The following is a 26,552-nucleotide window of genomic DNA, read 5'->3' as shown; positions in this document are numbered from 1 at the left end:
TATCTAGTTCCCCATGGATGTTTAAAGACACTGTAATGTAAAATGTACAATGAAAATCTAAATGGAGATGATGTTTGTCATTGATTTAAAACATTCCTATAGATCACCATTAGTTAAGCGTTCAGGGAATCATTCTTTGTATTCAACTAAGACAGAGGATCATTCTAAATTTTAAATTGCTTTTTAGGATAAAAAGATGGTAGTTCATTAAAATCCTGATAAACATTCACTAAATCAATGGATAGAAGTCTTGAATATTAGTTGGCATGTTTGAAATAAATACATCTTCATCGATATCCAAGAAAAGGATAGGTAACTCTTCCATAAGATGTTATAAAATTAATGTATAATACATCCCTGTTTACTAAATAATTAGCCTCCATTTTGTAAACCATAGAAATCACATTTCTCAGATCATTCTACCAGAAGAACAAGAATCCTTCTGAATTCCTGTAATCTTTATTTTGATAGAGAATCACAGGTGGATTGTTAAAGGTTTATTTAGGCTATGTGGGAACTTAATATATGTTAATTAATAAAACTGAATGATTTTTAATACGTTTAAAAAAAAAAGCAGCAGCTAGTGACTCTTCACTTAGTACTTTATGTAACTTCTCACAACAGTCCTGTGAAGGAAATTAGCTTTTCTGGGTGACTTTTAACAAGTTACCTAACCTCCCCGAGCTTAGTCTCCTTCACAGGGTGCGAGTACTAATGTCTGCTCACTGTGTTGTATGTAGGAAGTGAACCAATATATGAAAAACCCAGGTAGCACCATTTCAGAGGATGCTTACATGATCATTTTAAAAATCGCACAGGGCAAGATCAGGATTTGAACGAATGCTCTAAATTTCCAATCCCAGTGTGGAGAGCAATGCAGGTCACCTCTCTTCCTCCCCCAGGCCAGGTGCACCAACAGGTAAGGCCACCGTCAGCCAATGGAGAGCGTTATAAAGTAATACATGCCTTGATCTGGATCTCTGAAAACTTTCGACGTAGAAGGAGTTCCAACTTTTGGACACGACGCTTTTTCGGGTACTAAGTTTAAGGAGTGAGGATGCCTGGTCAGATGTTTCTAGTTCTGCCACCAACCTTGGTTTGCCTTGATGGCATTTTCCACAGGGAAGAGTTATGTCTACATGGAAGGAAGTTTGCATTCATTATATTTGACTTATAGGTGAAAAATGTGTGTTCAATTTATGTGATTTTTGAAACACTCAGTCCTCTGCTAAAACAACCTCAACATACAAATGAAAGAAAACGAAATGAAGAGATTTAGACTCAGTAAGAGAAAGAACCCAAGCGAGTACTGGAAATAATAACTCAAAAAAAAAAAAAAAAGAGAGGCTTTAACCTTATTGCTAGGAAGTCACGTGTGCATGTACAAATCTTTCTCTACCTTTGCTGGCCAGTTACCATGAGCAGGAAATATATGTGAGTAGATGTCTTTCTTGAGAAGCCCCATAAAACCCGATCCCAAATGCAGCAATGACAATCACGGTGCCCCTCGCCCCCTGTGAGGCCCCCCGCCAGCACGGAGAACAGTGCCACAACATGCGGGTCACTGTGGTACACACCCCCAGCCCGTCCCCCGGGGTCTTGTCGGGTGCGTTTGGACGGACTAGGCCTTGTTTAATGGGTCTGCTTAACGATGCAGAACAACAGTGAGTTTTCTAATGCCGATAAAATCTGCACGGCAAACTATAACCCCATTAGTAGCACCCAAAACTACTAGAAATGAAGGTTTTGAAAAATTAAGGGATACAGCTTAAGGAAGGATAAAGACAGGACCATAAAAACCATAGCATTTGAAGTCACGCTAATCTCATCTTTACACTAAGGGTGGTGGGAAGACTCAGCCTTTCTAGAAATAGCTTGCATGTCACCCAGCCAGGCTTCCTTCCCAAGGCGGGATTCCTCCTACAGGGAAAAAAAAAAAAAAAAGAAACCGAAGAGGAGTTTTCCACAAGTAGGTTAATAATTTCAACGCAACTTTTCACTCAGACATGTATCGGCTGCGAGGCTATAGCAGGTACTGATGACAAATACGGGAACACAATCACTTAACCCTCAGCTCTTACTAAACGCAGCTCCTGTGTGAAGTACCCCTCATGGAGAACCTCTCTGAACCCTCGGAAAGGCCCTAGGACCTTGGCCCTAGGATCCTGGGCGACAATCAGGAAGCGGGGAAAATCATGCGCCAGTGAGTGCCGGAACTTGGGCCCAGGCTGGCTGACTCTGGAGCTCATGACCTTAGGCATTTCCTCAAGGGAAAATTACATTCTTTTACAACAGCTTCCAGAGACATTCCAAAGAATTATTAGAAAAAAAGAGTACTCCTTTGTCAAAGAATTTAATGAGGAAAAATTTCAGCTAATCAGCTGTTAAAATTTCATATACTGAACCAAATCATCTATTATTTCAAACAAATACTAGAATATGGTTAATACTAGATAAATATTAAATATGAATATTAAAATATGGCTAATATCAGCTTCATTCTTTAAAAGGAGCTTAAGCCATCAGTTCTAACAGTCATTATTTATTGGTAACTAATTGCACAAAGAATTGGGGGTCTGAGGGGAAAGGGGAGTGACTGTTAGTGGGCATGGGGGTTTCTTTCTGGGGCAATGAACATGTTCTAAAATTGACCGTGGGGATGAGTCCCATGACTCTGTGAATATAATAAAAACAATTTAATTCTGCACTTTAAATGGATGAGTGGCACAGTATGTCAATTATATTTCTTTTTTTTTTCAATTGTAGTTGTATTAGTTTCAGGTGTACAGCAAAGTGATTCAGTTATACATATCTATCTATACTTTTTCAGATTCTTTTCCCTTATAGGTTATTACAAAATATTGAGTATGATTCCCTGTACTATACAGTAGGTCCTCATTGGTTATCTATTTTATATATAGTAGTATGTGTATACCAATTATATTTCAATAAAACTGTTTAAAAAAGAAACAAATGAGGCTGGTGGCTTTGCTGTGGTGCCAATTCATTCTTTTTTTAAAAATTTTTATTTCATATTGGAGTATAGTTGATTAACAATGTTGTGTTAGTTTCAGGCGTGCAGTTCATTCATTCTTAATAGAGTAAGAAGGTGGTAACAGGCAGGAATGGTGAAGAATGAACCACAGGGTTACAATCTCAGCTCAGCCATTAGACAGAATGTGTCAGCTCAGGTCATTATTTAAACTTTCTGATCTTCAATATGTGCATCTTTCTTATGCAGAGAATAATGCCCTCCCAGCACCGCATGGCACACAGTAGGCATGCTTGTTATGGTACTTGTTATTACTAGTACTGTTAATCACTATATACAAGTAATGTCAGGTACACACTGCTATATTTAAAATAGATAACCAACAAGGGCTTACTGTACAGCACAGGGAACTCTGCTCAATATTCTGTAATAACCTAAATGGGAAAAGAATTTGAAAAAGAATAGATACATGTATATGCATAACTGAATCACTTTGCTGTACACCTGAAACTAACACAACATGGTTAATCAACTGTACTTCAATATAACATAAAAATTAAAAAAAAAAACAAGTAATGTCATAATTGTGGAGTAAAACAAGCTCTTACTACAAGAAGACAGATGCATGTTTCTCAGACGTTTCTAAAAGATCTCTATTTGTGGCAGCCATATCATAAAGCAGCTCAGTGAACTGTTGCTAATTCAACACGCATTTTTAAAAGCACGCTCAGGATTGGCAAGCACGGGTTTTCAGCTTGAATTTCATAGCTCTCATGCCATTTTGGCCTACACGGGGAGTTTTTTAAAAACCGAATTCATTTTCAATATTTAAGAATAGAGAGATTTCGGGCTTCCCTCGTGGCTCAGTGGTTAAGAATCCACATGACAATGCAGGGGACACGGGTTCGAGCCCTGGTCCTGGAAGATCCCACATGCCACGGAGAAAGTAAGCCCACGAACCACAACTACTGAGCCCGCGAGCCACAACTACTGAAGCCCGCGCACCTAGAGCCCGTGCTCCGCAACAAGAGAAGCCACCGCAGTGAGAAGCCCGCGCACCGCAACGAAGAGTAGCCCCCGCTCGCCGCAACTAGAGAAAGGCTGCACGAAGCAACAAAGACCCAACACAGCCAAAAATAAATTAAATAAATAAAACATTAAAAAAAAGAATAGAGAGATTTCACTTGCATTAAGATTTCTGGATTCTCTTGGAAAATAAGAAAGTTTGCTAACACTGGGCCACCTTCCCTTGGGACCCGACAGGCAGAACCTACGAGTTTCCATCCAAACGGCATAGCTCCTGTTACATGCCTGGCCCCAGAAGGCAAACGCATTTGCAGCATTGGGGCTGTCACAGATACAAAGACCACCGGCCACAGCTCTCTACCCACTGGAGCTCAGAGACCAGCCAGAGATGACAGTGAAAACAGCCATAACTAAATAGGCAGGGTCCCTTATGATCAGCCAGATTCACTTCACAGACAGGGAAACAAGGCTCAAAGAAGTTACGTGATTTATCTAAGGCAAACCGTATCAGCCAGACCAACGGATACATGCCTGAATCGTTATACAGGCATTTGATCACTTTCTTCCAAATATCTCTAAGAACTTAATGTCACAGTTAAAAATAATGGTGAATCAGGGAAGTACAGCGGTGTCCACGTCCACCATGCTGTGATTAACTGAGGAATAACAAAGAAGGTGAATAGACCATTTTCCGCTTCTTTTTATACTAGGAAGAAAGGAGGAGGCTTGTTAATAAAATGATAAACAATAAAGCATGAGCTTGTTATTTTTTAACAATTAATAGTCTGTCAACCACCTATAATGGAAGAGAATGTAAAAAAAGAATATATATGTTTATATATGTATGTATAACTGAATCACTTTGCTGTACACCTGAAACTAACACAACATTGTAAATCAACTGTATTTCAATAAAATCTTTTTTTTTTGGCCGCCCCACGCTGCTTGTGGGATCTTAGTTCCCTGAACCTGGGCCTCCTGCAGTGGAAGTGCGGAGTCCTAACCACTGGACCACCAGGGAATTCCCCATAAAAATTTTTTTAAATACAAAATAAAAGTAAAATATCAAAAATAGATTATCAACCAATCATCTACCATTTATTTAGATATATGGAACTTCTTTAGAGAATTAACAGAAAACACGGTGATTAAATTAAAGAGCCCCAAGGGGACAGAAAGAAGACAGGACCATTTCCAGGGATCATGCCAGGTTCCTGTGTGCTTAATCTGTCCTTGGACTGGCCTGGCCCCATTAATCAAAGCAACTGGTTTTCTGGGAGAATAACATGTTTTCGTGATCTGAAAAAGAGATATTAAAGGGAAACTGTGATGTCACTGGGAAAAAGAAAGCAAATACTATGATACATTTAACTGTATTTTCTCACTTTTTGTTGTGTCACATGAAAAGTAATAGACCAAGGTCTTTGCTGCCCTTCTATAATTATACCTGGTTAAACAGGTTAAACTAATAGTGTGTTTACAAAACGATGTGAGGTAACTTCAGTATTGACACTGATACCGGATCTGTTTGTATTTAAATTCAACATGACTTATGTAGATATTCTTTGTATAGTTGTGTTACTGAAAAAATGATGTAAATAAAAATTTTCAGTATACATGGAAGCTCCTATTTCTTAAGAAATAATACATAAAAATGTATATAAGGTTTAAGAAATTTATACTTGGCCTCTATCTTTATAACAATCAGACTTAAGAAAGAAAGAGTACACCAGGGGCTAAGCAAAGCCAGATCTCCTGCACTCACTACAGTGCCTGGCACACAGAAGACCTGCAAGAAATGCCAGGCTTTTAACTGAAAGTGACTATGCAACCATGTAATAAAACAGTTTCCCTGCACAGCATATTTAATACTGTTTTTCATATTTAAGTTGCAGCATCTGAAACTAAAATCATCTTCAAGGTTTAATTTATTCTTATGTTTTTCAGTAATCAGTCTTTGTGGAAGCCATTGAGATTTCTAGGTTTTTCTTCTGTGGGAGAATCAAAAATACTTAAGTCCATGTATCTCTAGTTTATTTTTATATTCTCAGGAACTAACACCACGTCTGGAATAGAGGAATTACATAACAAACTTTTTAGAATAGATTAATAATATAGCTTTTATGTCAATAACCCATGACTCTGCTCTAGATCTAATTAAAGATTGAATACTTAATAAGCAATAAGCCAGTTAACTAATAAATACTATTCAACAAGAAGTAATGTAAACAACCTTGAAATATATCCTTTTCCTCCAGTCCTGGTCAGCAACTTTAGCTGTCTGACCTCTAATTTTGAGATCAAGCATGGTTTTCTTCAGACTTTCTAATCCTGAAACAATGGTGTAATAAACTGGCCCTCTGGTACCTACATATTCAACAGAGAATATAAACTCTACTCTTTCCTTGGATGGTTGTCAAAGTCACCCTAAATTGGCAATATGCAGTTTTAGTCTCCTTATTCTTGCCAGACAATATGATTTCAAATTCTTCACTGTCTAATCCTCATTCCCCTTCCCTCACCAGAAAAAAACAAAAGTAAGAAACAAATAATCACTATTAACATCACTACAACAAAACACGCCAATGCAGGATTAACAGCATTAACCAACAGGATTAGACAGTTATAGCACATTCCACCCTACAGCAACAGAACATACACAGTCTTCTCAAATACACATAGAACACAGATCAAGACAGACAATATTCTGGGCTATAAAATAAACTTCAAAAATTTTTAAAGAACTGAAATCATACAGAATGTATTCTCCAACCGTAATGGAATAAACTGGAAATCAATAACAGAAAGATAAAAGGAAAATCTCCAAACATCTGGAAACTAAACAACACAATTTTAAATAATCCACAGGTCAAAGAGGAAGTCTATGGAGAAATTTAAAAAATACATTTAACCAAATGAAAATGAAAATGAGAATGCAACATATCAAAATTTGTAGAACACCGCTAAAGCAGTGCTCTGAGAGAAATTTACAGCATTAAATAAATACATAAGAAAATAAGAAACTTCTCAAATTAGTAGTCTAAACTCCCACCTCAAGAACCTAGAGAAAGAGCAAAATAAACCCAAAGCAAGCAAAGGAAAGAAATAATAAAGGCAAGAACAGATATAAAAGAAATTGAAAACAGAGAAACAGCAAAAATCAGTAAAACTAAAAGCTGGTTCTTTTAAAAGAGTAATAAAATTTACAAACTTTCTAACAAGGTTGACAAAGAACAAAGAAAAGAAGACACAATATACCAATATTAGGAATGAAATAAGGTAACACACTACCGACACTGCAGACATCAAAAAGATAATAGGGGGGACTTCCCTGATGACCCAGTGGTTAAGAATCTGCCTGCCAATGCAGGGGACATGGGTTTGAGCCCTGGCCCAGGAAGATCCCACATGCTGAGGAGCAACTAAGCCCATGAGCCACAACTACTGAGCCTGCGTGCCGCAACTACTGAAGCCCGCACACCTAGAGCCCGTGCTACGCAACAAGAGACTCCACCACAATGAGAAGCCTGTGCACCGCAACGAAGAGTAGCCCCCACTCAGTGCAACGAGAGAAAGCCTGCGCGCAGCAACAAAGACCCAACGCAACCAAAAATAAATAAATAAATAAAATTGATTCTTTAAAAAAAAAAAAACGATAATAAGGGAATACTATGAACAACTCTATACACACATATTGGACAACTTAGACAAAATGGACCACTTGCTCAAGAAACAAAAACTACCACAATTCACACAATATGAAATATGATAACTTCAACAGACCGTAATCATTTACGGAAATTGAATATGTCATTTCAAAACTAAGAAGAAATCTCCAGGCCCAAATGCTCTCACTGAAGAATTCTACCAAATATTTAAGAAAGAATTAACACCAATTCCACCCTTTGTCATCCAGGAAATGAAAGACATTTTCTATTCATTTTATGAAGCTAGTATTACCCTCATACCAAAACCAGATAAAGATAGTACCCTACCACCACCACCAAAAACAAACGAAAACAAATACAAAAACCCAACTACAGACAGACCAATATCCTTCATGAATATAGACATAAGAATGCTTAATAAAACAGAAGAGAATACAACAATATATAAAAATAATTATACACATGACCAAGTGGGGTTTATTCCATTTGGGTTTATTCCAGGGATCCCAGGCTGGTTCAATGTTTGAAAATTAATCAATATAATTCATTATATTAACGGGCTAAAGAAAAAAATCATATGATCATATCAATCGATAGAAAAAACATTTGATAAAATTCAGTCATCATAAAAAAAACTCTCAAAAAAATGGAATAGAGGGCAATTTCCTCAACTTGATAAGGAGCACTTACCAAAAACCTACAGCTAACATTATACTTAATGGTGAAAAGACAGGATGCTTTCCCGCTAAGATCAGAAAGAAGAGGCAAGGACTTTGCTCTCACCACTCTTATTCAACACATCATGAGAAGTTCTAGCCAGTGCGATAAGGCAAGAAAAGGAAATGAAAGGCATACAGCTTAGAAAGGAAGACATTAAACCATCCCTATTTGCAGATGACATGACTGTCTACATAGAAAATCCCTAGGAATCTACCAAAAGACTCCTAGAACTAATTAGTGAGCTCTACAAGGTTAAATAATACAAGTTAAACATCCAAAAAAATATTATTGTATTTCTATATACTAGCGATGAACACATGGACATTGAAATAAAAAATACAATACCATTTACAAGTTCTCCAAAAAATGAAATACTTAGGTGTAAATCTATGCAAACATGAACAGAAATTGCATGCTTAAAACTACACAATGCTGATGAAAGAAATGGAGAGACATATTGTGTTCACTGACTGGAAAATTCAACATAGTAAAGATGTCAATTCTCCCCAAATTCCAGCAAAATTTTTTTGTAGATATGATAAGATTATTCTAAAATTTATGTAGAAAGGGAAAGGAGCTGGACTAGCTAAAACAATTTTGAAAAAGAATAAAGTGGGAGGAATCAATCCACCCAATTTCAAGACTCATAGCTATAGTAATCAAGACTGTAATATTGGCTGAGACACATAGCTAAATTCAACAGAAAAGAGAACTCAGAAACAGACCTACACAAATACGCCCAACTGATTTTTGATAAAGGTGCAAAAGGCATTGAACAGAAGAGGGATAGCCTTTTTAACAAAAAAGGGGCTGGAGCAATTAGACATCTACAGGCAAAAACAAACAAACAAACAAACAAAAACTTCACAAAAACCACAACCTAAATCTCACACCTTATACAAAAACTAACTCAAATGGGTCATGGACTTAAATGTAAAACTATAAAACTTAAAAAACAACAGAAGAAAATCTTCAAGATCTAGGGCTAGGCAAAGAGTTCTTAGACTTGACACCAGAAGCATAATCCACAAAAGGAAAAAAATCAATAAATTAGATCTCATCAAAATGAAAAACTTTTGTTCTGCAAAGGACCCTGTTAAGAGGTTAAAGAGACAAGCTGCAGAGTCAGAGAACATATATGCAAGGCCCATATCCAAAGAAGGAGTAGTATCATCTTCAGAGAATTGTGTTGGGTAAGAAAAGCAATACCTAACACACTGTACGATTCGAATCTTATAACACTTTTGAAATAAAAGGACAACACAAGTGACCCTCTTGGTGATGGAAATGTTATTTAGCTTCATGAATCAATGTCAATATCCTGGTTGTGGTGTTGTACAATATCACGTAAATATCACTGTATTTTACCATGCATGTGAATCTATAATTATCTCAAAATAAAAAAGCTTAATTTTTTAAATTAAATAAGAATTTAAAACTCTCCACGAATACAATTACACATTGCCTGAACTCTCGAATTCCCACTCTCTTCTGCCAACACTTGCCTCTTCTGGGTCAGATGCTGACTTTTACCAATGTTAGTCCAGCTAAAGAAAACCACCTATGCACCACTGCTGCGTCTTCCACACAACCAAACACCAGGACTTGGGTATTTTACAGAGACCTTTCCTTGACCATCCAAACCTCATGACTGACATAGACAGGTTCAGCTGGAGAGCCCAGGACAGATGCCAGAAGTCTGTCTGAATTCCCGCGTAGATACCCCGTCAAGCACCAGCAAGCAGGTGTGGCCACCTCCCTGCTGGGCTATCACCGTAGTTACCAGCCCTCTATAACCACTTCTTTGAAAACGTCCACCTCACCCTTGTAACATTTCCACCATCTGGTCCTCCACATGGAAGCAGCAGGTGCTCAGATATGTCCCGCAGGTTCTGAGATGAGGGCCACCACTCCCCCATCTCCCTCTGCCTCTCGCCGAGGCAGCACGGAGCACACAGGCAGCCAATGGGCAGCGCATTCCAAGGGCTTCTGCACTCAGATGGCACCCTGCCCTGGGAACCCGAAACCACCCCGATCTCCTCCCGAGCCCTCAGTGAGTGGATCCCGACACAGGGCTGAAGTTCTCACTCCTCTAAGGTGAAAGCTGTGGGATCCTCCCAATGGGGAAATATCTTTCCATCTAAAAGCCCATGAGAAATGTGTTCCAAGTTAATTCTTTCTGAATCCCGCAGCCGTGAGTTTGTACAAGGAAAAGTTCACTAACCAGGCATGTCTTGTGTAATAACTGGTCACTGCATGACCAGCTCTCTTTAAAACAATCACATAAAAGAAATTCTTCTGTTTGGAAGAAACAGTAAAATACACACACATACACACACACACACACACATACACACACATACACATGATTTCAACAGCATTATGTTTTTTAAAAAAAATCCTCTCTCAATAATGACCGAAGTGCTTCCCAGGTCTTTTTAGTTGACCCAGAAGCACACACAGAGGAGTGGCTGCCCCGGGTCCGGGTGACAAGGGACCAGGAACCTTCCTGCTGAGCCAACCTTGTGTTCCTCCCGGACCGATCTGCACAGATGGCCACTATCTTCATCTCAGAAGACAAGTGTTCCAATTGACACAAAGCCTTCTTAAAAATCCCCAGCCCAAGAAAAACAGAGGCACTGTGGGCAGAGAAAGACCTAGTTCTACAGAAACAACTTTCCAGGAAAGCCTAGAAAACAGTCCTGTCCTGCTGACAGCAGGCATTTCCTTCTTCCCTAGAGAGACCTCATCCCAGCAGGAAAGAATAACCAAAAGAGATTGGTTGTATCCACCCACAGAAATAAAAAAAAGGATATTAAAGTCCTATAGTAGGAAACAAACAAAAACATAATCATCTAGTTGGACAATACAAATTCAGTAATCCAGCATATGCGCCGGAATTTAATAAGCCATTTTGCTTCAGAATAGTTGTTGCATGGGGTTTGATTTAATTAATCTCAGCAGGCTTGGAAACAGCCCCCAGGAAATCAGTGTGATAAACTCCCTTCAGATGTGCTAGTCTGAGAATGTAAGTAGCCACGCTACCAACTCGCACATCTTTAGGCAGCGGCAGTGGTACTGTACGCTTTGACTGTCCACCTGCAGGCGCTGATCTTGTAATGCTAGAATATTCTTGCTTCCGTGTCCCACTTGAAGGCTTCCGGGTCGGCACCCACTCAGGGTGAGCACCTTGGATGAGGGGTCAGATTAGAAATAAAGACTAGGAAAAGCAGGGAGAGTTCCTGCTTCCTCCGACGAGATTACTTCTGTATCAGAAGGAAGGCAGACGGTGTTCTCTCGGCCTGAGTACTTTTCCTAATTTTGAGTGGAGCCACGGGAAGCGCAGACCAGCAGATGGAGGAGGAGAGCGGGGACGAACGGCGCACCCTCTCCATTCCTCGGGGTACCCCGTCCCTGGGAGCAGAAGATCCTAGCCTGAGAGGAAGTCCAGAGGAGGTTAACGTACGTCACTCCCCTCCAGCCCAACGCCGAATCTCACAAGGGAAGGCGGAAGGCGAGGCTGGAGCGAAGGAGTTGGCCGAGACTGGACAACGCCAGCGCCTCCCCCGGCCAGAAGCACGACCGCGTTTATGGATGGACCGTCCCTCGTCCCAGTGCGCAGTCATCATCCACGAGCACAGGACACTCTGCCAGGCACGCGGCAGTTCAAGAGCTGAGCCTGGGCACAGGGTCTGCCTTCAGACGGCTCAACCGTGAGCGGAGCTGTTGACACTGATGCTGGCGGGTGAGGACCGTTGAAAACACGAATAGAGGGACTCCCCCGGCGGTCCAGTGGTTAGGACTCCGCCCTTCCACGGCAGGGGGCGTGGCTTTGATCCCTGGTCGGGGGGAACTAGGATCGCACATGCCTCACGGTACGGGGGGAAAAGAGGGAAGGGAAGGGAAGGGAGAAAGAAAGAAAAGAAAAAGAAAATCCCAACATTCAGCCCAATTCCACAAGCTGCAAGTTTACAAATCAGCCTTCTCCCTCACACCTTGCCATGACTTGTCATCAAAAAATGAATCTTCAAAAGAGGCTGCCACTTTCCTTATTCAGACTTCCACTGCTTCATTTCGTAGGGAGGCCAGAAGTCTAGACCCAACTTAGGCGGGAACGTCACTGGTTCTAAGACACACTGACTCAGCAGAGCACACAGGCTGGCCCTACCCTAGACCTACACACACACACACACACACACACACACACACACACACACACACACACACACACACACACACACCCCCCAGAACTGGAGCCGGGCCATAACAGTGAAGTCCCCCATCCTTTTCTGGGACGTGCACGACACCACGGTTCTGGCAGAGCAGCCTGAGGACTCAGAGAGATACTCCAACGCCAGAGCTGGACTGGACTTGATGAAACAAGCAGGCTCTTCAGCAAGACGGGCCACTCAGTCCACTCGGGGGAGTTTAGGTTTGTTTCAGGAAAGTCAAAGGTAGAACAAGCAGAGAAAGCAGGTCGGGCAGATCTTAGAACATACCATTTTGAAGAATATTGTTGACTTTTCCCGATATATCTTGGATTATTCCTTAACCTCAGATTCTTAAAGCTAAAATACATTTTTAACTTTTCTCATTTTAAATACCTAATCCTTTTTGATATAACTGAAGCTGTAGATATTCATATATCCCCTCCTTCTTTATTGTTTCAAATGAAGGTTTGGGGGATGTTATTTCAGAAGGCTCCATGGAATATTTAAGCCAGGGCAATTCCTGTGAAGGCCTGTATTTCTAAAGCCTCTTCAGTCTGTGGGTAACACCACTGATAATGTTAAGACCACACAATGGAGGCTAGTCTTTACCATAATACTGAGCTACTTGTGTGCTGGCTACACAAAAGTTTCCCCGGTGGTAGATTTTCACTTAGTAATCAGGCAGCAGAACAAATATAGTGAATCAATTATCTCCATTTGCAACACACATTTAAATGTACTAGGGGCAACCTAAGAGTAAACGTCAGGTCCTTGTAGGCCCTGCACGGCAAAACAAAACCAAAAACAGAATCTAACTTTTCCACAGAAAGAGAACAAATAGTAAACTCGAGATATGAATTCCCCTGTTTCTCATTTCTTTAATTAATTTGGCCAAACCACTAGGACGGACTCTGGACTAAAAGAAATCAGAAACCCCCAGACCTTAAACTGGATTGCGGATTTCATCCTGAGGGTACTGACTGTGGATCACTGACTCAGGGCTCCAGGCAAACTGGATTTTAATAACTTGTCGGGATATTTTAGGATAATTGTTGCATGGGGTTTGATTTAATTAATCTCAGCAGGGTTCAAAGAAGGCCCATGGAGTCAACATGAAAAATGTCCTTCAGATGTTCTATTATTAAAAGTGGAGTAATTACGTCACCAAAACAGACAGGTAGAGAGAAGGCTGCAGCTATGAACGAAAACCTAAAGAAACACTTTCTACATGCTGACAGATACGCTTGTTCTTCCACAGGAAAGAAGGGATGAAACTGCCAGCTTGGTGTTTGATGCAAAGCAGATACTCATCAATATTTGCTGAATTAATAAAACAATGAATGAAGGTAGGATGAATATGTGACAGGACAGGGTATGCAAAAAGACTGTTTGTTATTCAAATAACGGTTAGAAATACATAATTTATAACATAGTGACATTTAGATCCTAGAACAGGGGTCCCCAACCGGTCCACGGGCTGTTAGGAACCGGGCAGCACAGCAGGAGGTGAGCGGCGGGCGAGCGAGCGAAGCTTCATCTGCCGCTCCCCCTCGCCCCCCTCGCTCACAGTACCACCTGAGCCATTGTGGAAAAACTCCCACCCCCACCGTGGAAAAACTGTCTTCCACAAAACCAGTCTCTGGTGCCAAAAAGGTTGGGGACCACTGTCCTAGAAGACAGTTCAGGTGCCAAAGAGAGATCAAGTCCAGAGATGTTTTGTGTGTCTGAAAACTGGCGTCTGGGACTTCCCTGGTGATGCAGTGGTTAAGAATCCGCCTGCCAATGCAGGGGACACGGGTTCGAGCCCTGGTCCGGGAAGATCCCACATGCCATGGAGCAACTAAGCCCGTGAGCCGCAACTACTGAGCCCACGTGCCACAACTACTGAAGCCCACGCGCCTAGAGCCCGTGCTCCGCAACAAGAGAAGCCACTGCAATGAGAAGCCCGTGCACCGCAACGAAGAGTAGCCCCCACTCGCCGCAACTAGAGAAAGCCCGTGCGCAGCAACGAAGACCCAACGCAGCCAAAAATAAATAAATAAATTTAGAAAACTGGCGTCTAAGTTCAAATGACAGATTAGGGCAGGGTCAGAACCCTAGGGGGCCCGATTCCCATTTTCACTGAAAAGCACTGCTCCTTCATGATTTTAGAAGCTGGTTATATTCCGAAAATTCAAGTTATTCTGCACAGAGGAGGGAAAAGGGTGTCCCGTGTTGGGAATGCTGCCCGGGGGGTGGGGGCCCGTGTGCTCTGTTCACGCGGGACCTCTGTAGTCCTGCCCAGCGGATGCCCAGAGAATCAGACCTGGAGACCCACTGTGCTGGGCTACCTCACCTCCTAAGTCTCAGAACAAGACAGAGTCACCAGGAGATCCCCAAACCGACAGGCCCTCGACATCCAACAAGTGTTCACAGAACGAGCAACACAACTCTGCCTTCTCCCCCACCATCACAGAACCAACAGAGCCTCCCCTCCCCCATCAGACAGAAGAGCCAGGCCAGACCCCCTTCTGAGCACTTCGCAAGTGGGGACTTATCTCATTCGCACCACAGCCTGTGACCGTGGTCCCCAACTTTACTGCCCCTGGGAAATTCCAATGCCAAGGTCACACCCACAACCAATTACAATATTTGGGGATGGGAGCAGGCATCAACCTTTCTTAAAGACCCCTCAGGTAATTCCAACGTCCAGCAAAGTTTGAAACACTCAGTGAAGATATGGGTACCATGATGTACATTGTTCAGATAAGGCAACTGAGGCAGAGAGGTCAATGCCTCCCCAAGGTCACACAGCGGGCAAGCAGCAGGGTTGGGACCTGAACCCAGTTTACCTGACAACCGCCAAACACTAAGAAATCATGTTATAGAAATAATATAAATTACTAGTATGTGATGAAATGAAGCAGGGTGGGCAAGAGAAATTGTGAGGTTGTACACGGTGGAGAAGAACGAGAAGGTTGGACAGCTGATGGCTCGAGGGAGGTCTGACGTGTCCAACTAGGCAGGAACACAGTCACTTTGAAGGACAACCAGGTGGCGATGAAGAACAGCTGTTTTTAGGATGTCTGGAAAACATACGTTCTAAAGCACTAGTTCTCACACTTCAGCGTGTGTGAGAATCACCTGGAAGGCTGTTAAAGTACAGACACACACCCCAGAAACTCTAATTCGGCGGGTCCAGGGGAGAGCCCTAGAATTTGCTTTTCTAACAAATTCTCAGCTGATGCAGATGCAGAACCACTGCTCTGGGCAAATGGTTAACAGCCATGAATGATGGGCAGAATTGTCTGAGGGTCCCTCATCTCCAAGCTGGGGTCCGTGTCCCCACCTCTGCTTATTCTGTCCCCCGAGGCTACAATGCCTCCCTCTGTCAGCCCCTCCCCCAACCTGCACACTCCTATTCAGCCCTGGCTGTGGTTAGCTCCTCCTCCAGGAAGCCTTCCTGGATCCTCGGCCTCCCATGGGCTCACCTAACGCCCTCCCCATAAACTGATCCCTCACCTGCTACAGGTCTTTCCTTTCACATGCCTACCACTCCCACCGGAAAGAGTGTGAGCCTCCACAGGGCAGGGGCTGGTTCCATTCCCAGCATCCAGCACATAAAAGAGAAAGGGGGAAGGGAGCAAGCTTTCTGAAGCTGTTCTTCCTTTCAGCCGCAGAGAGTCCCAACATCCGAACTGGACAAGTTTCAATGCCCACATGGTTTAAGTGGTTTTAGGACTCGGGCCTTCTCTCTTTTTATACAGCACACGTGGTGGTGACGTAGTAGGGCCTGACCTTGTTTAATGTGACTGTAATTTTAACACTCCACCACAAGACTGCTCGCTGCTTCTATTATGGAGAACAGTAATTGCCAGGAAAGCCTGTGATCAAAGTTCCGATACCAGGAACACATCTCCTCCCTGGCCTCCTGCCCCCTCTGCTCTAAGACAACAAACATGGGGCACCAGCCCCCCCGCACCTGCCAGAGATGGCGGGCAAAGATCCCAGTTTCCTGCAGGCCGCATCTCACCCGCCCACACCTTCCAATCTAGTCCTTTTGGACCTGAGTTCTATTTTTCTCTAAGGACAGCCTGCCAGGCTTCGGGAACAAACTCTGTAACGGTTCTAATGGGAGGGAAAAGGCTGGCCCCTCCCTCTCCCAGATTAGCAGGCAGGGTCCTCTTAGAGATCCCCAGCCCCATGGCTGAACCCCGAGAGAGAATTGGGGGTCCAGCTCAGATCTGACCAGAGCAAAAGATGTCCTGAGTCAGGCACACAGTCCCTGAAATGACAATGCTGAGCTCGCCTTGCTTCCACAGTGACAAAGAGCAGTCCTGTGTCACAGAAACAGGTGGATGTTGTTTCTGGCCAAGAAATCAGGTCCTTTAAGGTCCTGGTTAGGTGAGGTAACAGTTGAAGATCACGAGCACAGGATGGGGCATTACCTGTGGCCACGAATGTTGACATCCCGACCACAGCAAATGGCCACAGCCATGTATGAGAAACAAGGACCATCTCTGTCCACTTGGGGCTTTGCCGCCCACAGTCAGAAAGCGCCCCTGGCCCCGAAGGGAGACGGAGGAGGGCTGGTCCGGGACTCCCGCGAGGCCCCACGTGCCCCTCGTTTTCCCTCCTCTAGTTCGTAAAAGGCTCTGGGAAGCTGCTGTGGAGGGTTATGAGCTTCAGAGCAGACAGACGCTGGACGTGCGTGTGGATCTCCTGGGTTTGGCAGCCTCGCATTCAAATCTCAGCCTTGACTCTTCCTACAGGGCTGTGGCCAGGACATTCGATCCCTTCCCCTGTGCGAGGGGAGCAGTAAACCTAACCTGCTCCGTAGTTACACCGATGATCCTCATCCGAACCACGGAGCACAGACAGTGAATGTCTCATCAACTCTCCCAAGGACGCACCGAGCCACCCATCTCACTGTGGAGCATCAGAGAGAGGTTAATTACATGCAACAAACACCTCAGGGCATTAGGGCTGGATTCTGTCAAGAAAGGCAGTTATGGAATGGCTTGAGCAATCCTGGGTGAGCAGCACCCTGCAGGTTCCCCGACGGCTCCTGGAGAAAGAGACGAGCCAGACAGCAGACAGCAGAGCTGGGAATGGGGGGGCTTGGCTGGGAGCCCGAGGCCAGGGGGAGACGGGGCGGGGGCATGGCAGAGCCAACACAGAGACAGCACCTAACTGGACAGGCTCCCCCCTCAGCCCTGTTTTATCTGAGATGCAGAGATGAAGGAAATCACATGAGCGCTTTGTACTAAGGCCTTTCTCTCTGCAAATGAAAATACAATTCATCGTTCCAGTTACTGATTTTCAAATTGCCATGGATTGTACGATTTGCCTCTAGAAAGCAATGTATGTTTGGCGTTCCTGCCTGATGTTCTGGAAGACAAAAATATTTCTTTCTAAAAACATTTGAATTTATACTTCTGCGATTTTATGATCCCATTTATGCCATTACGTATCTCGAAAGCAAACATTTTTTTTAAATGTTTAGTTTTCAGACCAAAAAAAAAAAAAAAAAAAGAACCCACTGACAATTTCCATTCCAAATGAATCCTCCCAATGCCTCTTAGCTCAGGAAAGAAAGGGTTCGTTCACTGCTTTGCACAGCAAGCCCAGAGGTCACCCCACCAAGCTGTAGGGCCATGCATGGAGAGTCCTGGACCAGAGGTCGGCAGGTCAGGGATCTACTGTCCCGCTGCCTCCCCTGGACATGTCATTTTATTTCTCTGAGCCACAGTTTCCTCATCTGTGGAATGTAAGGCCCCTTCCAGCCATCAAAGTATAAAACTTTCCCAACACTCTGCTTCAGCACCTGCAAAAGAACAAACACTTGCCTCCAACTTTCAGGAAGGTGAAGGAGATACAGGAACAAGGCTGTAAATTATATAATGAAACAGAAATAAGCAAGACTCATCACATCACAGGGCTCTCAAGGACCCTAAAGATCTGGCCAGCTAAAGTGAAACTGACCTCTCACTGCAGGGGAGGAGCCGGCTGGCAACGGTCTTTGCAAGAAGCTTTCTTCCAGCCTTCCTGTAGCCAAGGGGCCAGGTGCTCTCTTCAGGAAAGTGAGCTGGAAGCCAGCCCAGGCAGTGTCCCCAGTCTTTCTGAGGGACAGGAGGCATTAGGTTTTCCCCACACACTGCTCTACAGTAGAGATATTATGCCCTCAACAGCTGTAAACTGCAGACCAAATAAAACACGCAAATAATGACCTCATTTCCAAGGCCCAATCCCAGCCCACGTATGAGTTCCAAAGTTAGCATGGCCTGGGAGCACAGCCGCCTGGCGAGAAGAGGGGCTCTCCCACCACACAGCCATGAGAAACTGGGCCTGGTACTTAAGTTCTCTGAGCCTCCCCTTTCTCATCTGTCAAATGGGGCTAGGAATGCATCGACATTACAGGGAAGCAAGGAGGATTCATGAGTTATTACTGCATGTACGTCCCTCGGAAGACTGCTCGGCTCCTACTAAGTGTTTGACAACTGCTACCTAATATTCATATTAACATCAATATCAACATAGTCGGATAACTTGTCTACATACGATACTACTTCTTCAGTAAGAACACAAACAGAACCAGGAGCAGATGGGAAGGTCCTGACGTCCAGAGAGGTCCTGGGGAAGCTGGTTGCCTACTTGTGACACTTTCAGACCTTCTGAAATAAAGACGTCTGCCGGGTAATGGAGGACCAACTGGAAGGGAAGAAAAGGAACCGAGGGGTGGTGATGCAGTAGCAAAATCAACAACCAGAGGAACCGAAACAAGGTGTGCTCTGGAGGCGGGAAAAGCACGGGGAGAAGTAGGTAAAAGGCAAGACAGCCCACAGCACGGGAGCACAGGCAGAAAGGCAGACAGCCAGCCTGGGTGGCAGGAAGATGGCAAATCTGGGGACCAAAGGAGGGGTGTGAAAATCAGAATGCTAGGTAAGAAATAGTCACATAAAAAAAACTCTAAAGGATGGGGGGAGGGGGGCAGAGGCCAAGGTTCAGCACAGGGAGCAAGCATAATTAACAGGACCCCGAGGACACTGCGGTGAGGAAGTTTGGAAGAAGGGGGACATAGAAAAGGAGCATTTGTTTGGAAGAAGGGGGACACAGAAAAGGAGCATTTGTTAGGAAAAATAAAATGGGTGAAATTTCTGTACCTGTTGGAGAAGAGCACAGTACTTGGGGACTTGGAGGGGTTAATAGGGTAGAAAACACCAGGCAACACGGAAAATGAGGTGAGACGCAGGGAAAACCGTGGGAGGAGGGGCGGATGATGTATGAATTTATAGATGGCCTTGGTAACAAGTGCTAAATAAACTCAAGTTATTCTTCTGTTTATCAACAAGACTGTCCAGTGCTGGGAAGCAACTGACCGAGAGAGTTCTGTTTGTATGGTTGGTTGGTTTGGCCTTTTTTCCGCACCTGGAGGGAGGGGAGGTTTGCCGGGGCTCAGACTGCACAGCCGGATGGTGGCCTCCAGCCCAGGTCACCTGAGCTCCCCGGCCGTAGGCGCAGCGCTGGTCTGTGTCCCCCTGGGCTGGGGTGCCCACTCCCTCACCTCGCCGAACGTGAGCGGAAGCAAACCAGCCCTGGAGCTCATCCCTCCAGTTCAGGGTCGCCGGACACAGGGTCCCGCCTTTCTCGGGAGATGAGGCCCGGGGCACCCGGGGAGAAACTCGCTTTGGGAAAGAAGATCTCCAGCGCATCCCCTGGGCGGCGCGGGCGCCCCGCGCCTTTGTCCCGCCCTCAGCCCGCGGCGGGCACGGGTCAAGTCTGGGGATCCCCAGGCGCGCGGGGCCGGGGGTCCCTCGCCCTCGGGCCGCCCAGCCCCGCAGCGAGCTCACCGAGCGAACTCGGTGTTTGGGCTGCGGGGCCGGCGTCGGGGTAACTCAGCTCCCGGGCTCGGGCTCCTCGCCAACACCCGGGCGGCCGCCCCGCGCCTCGGCGCAGCCTCACCTACCGCGGCCCCGCTCGAAAGAACCTCCAAAGTCGGCCGATCCAAGACGTCCCGGCGACACAGGGCTGGTCCTGGTGCCGCGGAGATCCGAGCACGCCGGGCTCTCGGAGGAGCCTCCGCTCGGGCGCACGGACTCCGGGCGGGCGGCGGGCTGGGCTGCGGGGGAGGAGCGCGGCGCTCAAGCCAGCCCGCCGCTGCCGCCCGGCCCAGGCCACGCCCCCGCCGGTCCAGGCCACGCCCCCGACCCTGCACTCCTTCCACGCCCCCGCCGGCCCCAGGCCACTCCCCAGCCCTAGGCCACGCCCCTGGCTCAGCTACCTTTCCACCCCCCCCACAAGCCCGGGCCATGCCACACCCGGCCCCAGGCCACGCCCCGGTCCGGCTCTCCTTCCACGCCCTCCAGGCCTCGCCCCGCCGGACTCAGGCCACGCCCCAGCCCCAGGCCACGCCCCCGGCTCATCTACCTTTCCACACCCCCCCACCCCCCCACCCCCACCCCGTGCCAAGCCGCGCCCGGCCCCAGGCCACGCCCCGGCACGGCTCTCCTTCCATGCCTCACAGGCCACGCCACACCTGGCTCCAGGCCACCCCTCTGGCTGGGCTCTCCCTTCTTGCCTCAGGCCGCGCCCCCAGCTCAGCCCCCAGACCACGCCCCTGGCTCGTCTCTTCTCCTCCCCCACCACCAGAATATCCCCCCCATCACATCCCCGCCCCGCTACACTTCCCCCGACCCTAGCTCCTTATCCACCCAGCTACACCCCCCAGCCGGGCTCCCTTCCATCCACCCCCAGTAAGTCCCCCCATGTCAGCACCCCCCAGCCCGGCCCCCCTAAACCCGGCTCCCCTCCACCTCATCAACCCCCCAGCATCCGCCCTGGGCGGGAGGAGCAGCCGCGTCGCCCAGGCAACCGCCCCTCACTGCCCCCCTCGCCCCACCTCTGCCCGGGAGGAGGTCACTCCAGGCCAAGGCGCCCTGGCTACGCTTTTCGTGAAAAAGAAAACCCTAGGTGAGGGCTTCCCTGGTGGCGCAGTAGTGACGAATCCGCCTGCCAATGCAGGGGACACGGGTTCGAGCCCTGGTCCGGGAAGATCCCACGTGCCGTGGAACAACTAAGCCCGTGCACCACAACTACTGAGCCTGCGCTCTAGAGCCCGGGAGCCACAACTGCTGAGCCCACGTGCCACAACTCCTGAAGCCCACGTGCCACAACTACTGAAGCCCGCTCGCCTGGAGCCCATGATCCACAACAAGAGAAGCCACCGCAATGAGAAGCCCGTGCACCGCAACCCAGAGTAGCCCCCGCTCACCGCAACTAAAGCCTGCACGCAGCAATGAAGACCAAATGCAGCCAAAAATATAAATAAATAAATAAATTTATAAAAAAAAAACAAAAAAATACCCTAGGTGAGGACTTTTAAACCCACCCACTTCCCCAGGACCTAGAGCAGGTCTTCTGTGGACTGTTTGGGTGAACACACTCAGAACTCTCACCCTTCCCGGGTGGCTCATGGCTCAATCATTAATTCACAGGAAAACCGCAGAGACGAAGGAAACCCTTCTGCGCAAGGATCTGGGCCCTAAAAGTTCCATGACTGTTTCCTGATGTGCACCTAATGGAATTCATAAAATAAACACATTCTTTTAAAAACTGCTCTTTTAGATGATTCATCTGAGTGGTTCTGTGTTGCTAGCACTATAATTATACATGCTACTTTTATAATCAAAGAAGAACAATAACCACTATGTAAAAACTAAAGAACATATAAAAATATTAAATTACACAATGAAAAGTCAAAATTAATTCTATATATGCTTTTTTAAATAGTGGGAAACTATTCTGTGTGATACTCAAACGGTGGGTACATGTCGTTATGCGTTTGTCAAAACCCACAGAATATACAGCACACAGAGTGAAACCTAATGTAAAGTCGTTTATCATAATGTATCAATATTGGCTCAGCAATCGCAACCAATGTGCCACACTGATGTAAGATGCCCGTAACAGGAGAAACTGGGGGGATGGGGGTGTGGTACAGGGAGGAGTTGAGGGAATCCATGGGAACTCTCCTTTCCTCCCAGTCTTTCTGTAAACCCAAAACTGCTCTAAAATAACAGCCCATTAATTAAAGCACACACACCGAAATACTAATGGTCATTATCTCTGGGTGGTGGAAATATGGGCAAGTTTTTATTTTATTGTTTGGATCTTTATTTGAAATTCTCCCAAATTTTTGACAATGAATATATATTTTTAAAGCAGAAACATATTATATTGGGTTGGCCAAAAAGTTCGTTTGGGTTTTTCTGTAACATCTTACAGAAAAACCCAAACGAACTTTTTGGCCAACCTAAAATAAATAAGCAATGGAAAATTTTAGAGACATAGCATGAAAGGCTAATATCAAATATTTCATTTTATATCTACTTTCTATAACTTTAACGAAACCTGCGTGAAGCTCTCACAAATGTTAAAAATGATGTCTATTTCAGTATTGTTTTAAAAAAAAGAATATCAAGGGCTAAATTGATAGTTTTTAAATTAGCTCTTTGGAATTAGCACAAATCTGAGGAGAAATTTTTGATTTTTTTTTTTTTTTTAAATCTGTGTCTCAGAGGATCATTTTTGCCTGCCTGGAAACTGTTATTAATATTTACATGAACACTGGCTCTCAGGTAAACGGATTTCTCTAGAGCTGTAAAGACTCGGCCTGCTTCCCTGATACCTGTGACCTGGGCTAGCCCTTTACCTTGCTGAGTGTCAGCTTCCCCTTTGGTGAAAAGGGAAACCTACCTCTCTGGATTGGTCAGAAAATATTAATACCAAACTTTAGCCCATATAAGACTCCTGGTATAATACATACAGGTGCTTAATAATCATTAGTTCCTGTCCTTTAAAAAATACAATTTTTGTTTTGTTTTGTTTTAGTGGGACTCTTGAGCTCCTGAGATAAAAAGATATTTCTGGTTTTAGATTATTAACGTATTGGACAAAGCAGGATCTGACATGGAGAGACTGGGTGCTCTACACCCGGAGCTAGCACTTGTTTAACAGGCATCGAGGGAATAAATCACCCAACTTCTCTGGCTCTCACTTTCCTAATCTGCTACATGAGTGATGGGGACCAGCCATCTCAAAGTTTCCTGCAGCCTCCATCATTCCATGGGGAATCTCACCGTGGCTTCTGCGTAAAAAGGCTCTAAATCTCCTACAGTGACCTCTCTGCCCACACGACCAGCCATCACTCACAGGCCTGCAAACAAAGCTGACATCTGCATTCTACCTTCCCCACAAATGGGAACTTCCAAAGGTTTCTTTGGACATTTTTCTCTTAGTGATCTGTTGGTACCCAACTCTGACCAGCAGCTTAAACCCTATAATTCTGTTAGAAGTCAGTGCAAAGCTCTCACCAAAGTCATTGTACACCGGCGCTGATAGAAACTACCAGCTCTCATCAAGTCGACGGTGCACTTTTTTTCACATAATAACATCTCTGAAATTATGTGTCCCTCTGTTAACACTTTCTGAGCACTTAACGTTCTATGTCCTTTACATTCGTTCTCTACTTAAAGCCTCAAAGCAGCCCTTAGAGTACTATTATCTTTCGCGTTTTATGGATGAAGAAAACAAAGTCCAGAGAAGTTGAAAGACTCACCTAAGGTCACACAGGACAAGAGAGGGAAGTGTATGGCCTGAATAATTATGTCCTCAAATCCATATGTTGAAGCCTAACAACCAATGAGATGGTTTTAGAAGGTGGGACTGTTAAGATTTAGCTGAGGTCATGAGGGTGGGGCTCCATGATGGGATTAGTGCCTTTATAAGAAGAGGAAGAGAGACCAGAGCCCTCTCTCCGTCTCTCTCTCCCTCTCCACACCATGAGAGGACACAGCAAGAAGGTGGCCGTCTGCAAGCCAGGAAGTGGGTCCTCACCATTCACCGAATCTGCTGGTGCCTTGATCTTGGACTCCAGAACTGTGAGAAATAAATTCCTGCTGTTTAAGCCCCCCAGTCTGTGGTATTTTGTCCTGGCAGCCTGAGCTGCAGTAAGGAAACTCCTTTCTCGCGTTTCAGATCTTTCTCTTTGTGGAGCTTCCACAAAGTAACACTTCCTGCCTCAGGCCCCACCCTCTGAACCAAAGAAGGAGTTACTGACTGGTGGGAGGAACCCACTGGTCCACCTACCTTGATAGAACAGACCTAATTTATTAGTAATTTAACAGTAATTCTTCGGAAGCACAGAGGAGTCACTCCTTTCTAACCTCTCCACCCAGACATCTGCAGGGAGCCATCTGCAGTCAGTGACTGTCACCTGGGGGGTGGGGGGGGGTGTGTGTGGAACCAGTCGCTGAAGCTCTACAGCTGGCTGGGGGGCAGGGGGCACTCAGAGAATATTAGCAAGAACTCTTCTCAGACCTAAAGTCACATTCTCCAACTGACTCAACTGGCGATATCACTGACATTTTTATCTTCATCTGTCCGTCTCCAGTGTCTTGTTTCTTAATTGGTTGTAAAGGTGGGAGGGGGTCGAGGGGGATGGGCTGGCCCCTGCGGTGGAAGGTAAGACCTGAGAGCCCAGGTCTTCCACTCCAGCCCTGGGGCTTTGGGAAAATGATTTAACCTCCCAGGAGTCCACCTCATCTGTGAAACCCTGGGGCGAAGATTAAGTGTGATAATGTCCCAGCTCAGAGCCTGGCACGTGGTTAAATCTCAGTAAACGGTGGCTGTTTTTGTTGATTAGAACAGATAAGGAGGATTTGCTGTCTTCTACAGTTCATTAGAGAAGATATCTAAGTTTCCTAGAATGAAAGAATAATGTTTGGCATTCATCAAATTATTTTGGCACATATGTATCTATTAGGGGAAGAGTAGTGGGAGTTTTCCTTGCTCTTTGCCCAGGAATGGGGCACAGAGGCTGACAAAAGGCGGGAGACGTGCCAGAAGCCCGCCCCAGCGTCTGTCTGCAGTGCCATCCTCGTGTGCTCAGCAAAGGGATGCTCTCACACCTGGATTTGGAGGGAACCTGACGGGCAGGGCCGTCCTCAGAAAGAGCAGAAGCAACAGTAAAACAATGTTCCTAGCTCTTACCAGCTGCCCAGACATTACACAAAGCCACTGGGATAAGGAGGGGAGTCGCTATCTCTACAATGTCCTTATTCCAAAGACCCTGTGAATCTGGGATTGGGAATGCACATTGACTAGACAACTAGAATGGTTCTCCACAGACTTTCTCTTTGCCCGATCAAGCCACTCCTGAAATCCATCTTCTTTATTAAATCACTTTGACTGAGGCCCTTACCCACCAATCTTTGTTTTACCCCTCTGACCCTTGCATGTGACACAGAATGCCCCTAACCCTCTCCCCGAGGTAATCTCTACCCGGTTGATGGAGCCCCGGCTTCAGGGGCAGGCAGGTCCTCAGACTCCCCCTTCTTTCAGCTTTCACTAGCTGGGTGGCCTTGGACAAGCTCTTCTGAACCTTAGCTTCTTCACTTGTAACACAGAAGTAATAGCCCTGCCCTGCTGTAGCGGGGATGAAATGAGAGAATCTCCGTAGAGTCTAGCATCCCCTGACCTGCAGAGAGCGTGGAACATAAACCACCGCTCAGAGCACATCTGCAGGCAAACCCACAACTGCCTGGTGGCACCAGGGACTGTCAGGCTTACCTCCAGCCCACTTCCTCTCTGAAGCCTCCCTGGCTTCCTGGGTAGGGTTCACGACTTCATAGTCAGTGACACCCTAATATGTGCTCAGACACATGGCTGTCTTAGCGCTGACCAAAGAGATTATGAGCTCTTTAAGGGCAGTAAATATATACTTTTAAAATTAATAGACTTTATTTTTTAGAGCAGTTTTTGGTTTACAGAAAAATGGATCAGAAAGTATAGAGAGTATAGAGAACTATACTCAATATCTTGTAATAACCTATAATGGGAAAGAATCTGAAAAAGAATATATACATTACATTCAGTTATATATATATATATATATAT

The 26,552-nt window shown here is 45.3% G+C and overlaps 1 protein-coding gene across 3 annotated transcripts in view; it reads right to left on the bottom strand.

Moving 5' to 3' along the window:
* SPATA13 (spermatogenesis associated 13) overlaps window positions 1-26,552 on the bottom strand; it is a 268,070-nt gene that overhangs the window by 102,512 nt on the left and 139,006 nt on the right. For 2 of the 3 annotated variants that reach the window (XM_082435521.1, XM_082435522.1), the window contains exon 1: window positions 20,563-20,724. The exons of the other annotated variant lie outside the window; for it this stretch is intronic. The gene's annotated coding sequence lies outside the window, so the exon portion shown is untranslated. Of the gene's footprint in view, window positions 1-20,562; window positions 20,725-26,552 lie in introns of those variants that run through there. 3 annotated transcript variants of the gene reach the window in all.

The sequence above is a fragment of the Balaenoptera physalus genome, assembly GCF_965194825.1.
Source record: "Balaenoptera physalus genome assembly, chromosome: 18".
NCBI classification, from domain to species: Eukaryota; Metazoa; Chordata; class Mammalia; order Artiodactyla; family Balaenopteridae; genus Balaenoptera; species Balaenoptera physalus.
This window is presented reverse-complemented; position numbering and strand designations above follow the sequence as displayed.